We start from the raw sequence: 1,123 nt of genomic DNA on the forward strand, positions 1-1,123 counted from the left end.
GAAAATAAAAATAAAAGAACACAAAATCAAAAAATCGATTTCCTAAAACGATAACCTCTTGTGTTTGGTATTACAAGATCAAAACAAAGAAACATGAACTAGTTATGATGTGGAAAAATAAATAACTAGTTATACCTTTCTTTGTAGCTAATGACCTCTTGATCTTCTATCTGTTGGTGCGGGAAGCATCCGACGATCGAACCTTAGTTTTGATAATGGCAAAGGATTCAAGGTTAAGTTGGTTTGTGATCTAACATGCTTGACTGAGTGTTTCAGGAAAGTCCTAACTGCGGTTAGGCAGGTGAAAATCTTAAGGGGTGGTAACCTTAAGTCCTAGGGGGTGATAACCCTAGGTGGAGGAAAACCCTAGGGGGTGGCAACTCTAAGTCATAGGGGGTGGTAATCCTATGTGGAAAGTCTTGGCAGGTCGATGGCTTCAGGCAAAAATCCTAGGGGGTGGTAACCCTAGGTGGAAAGTCCTGGTGTCGCGAACCAGGTGAAAGACTGGACTAGACGGGAAGCGGATGTCCAGCAGAAAGTCCGGAAGCGTCAAGTGCTGAGCAAAAGTCCAGTCGATCTGGAGGATCGCACTGGCAACAGGTAAATCTCCTGAGTGGAGTAGGTGAGGACGCGTTCCTCGTAGAGGGAACAGTAGGCGTCGGGTCGACCTAGGGTTTCCGGTCGGAACAGAGACTGTCACAATATTCTTTATCATATTCATACTGTTGTTTTATGCTAACTTTGTGCTGCAGGGTGTTTTTGTGATTAACACATCTTGCAGGGACCAAAGTGCACAATTACCCTCGGATGAACAGTGTCCGAGGCGCCTCCATGGAGTTTGGAGGCGCCTCGGGTGCAAAACCTGATTTGGCTGCGAAACCAGCTTGGAGGCGCCTTAGAGGAAGCCAAGGCGCCTTGGACAGAAGCCTGAAGGCGCCTTGAAGGGCGTTGAAGGCGCCTTCAGGTCGCAACAGTCAAAGGCTTATCGCAGCGAACTGATCGGGATAGAATTCAGCTTCAAGGCACCTTGGAGCTTGTTTAAGGTGCCTTGAACACTGTATAAAAGCAGGGGTCGAGGCAGCAGCTGAATCAACAATTTACAAGCTTTCCTTCTACTGTGTGC

Source organism: Zingiber officinale, chromosome 6A (genome assembly GCF_018446385.1).
Source record: "Zingiber officinale cultivar Zhangliang chromosome 6A, Zo_v1.1, whole genome shotgun sequence".
In the NCBI taxonomy this organism is placed as follows: Eukaryota; Viridiplantae; Streptophyta; class Magnoliopsida; order Zingiberales; family Zingiberaceae; genus Zingiber; species Zingiber officinale.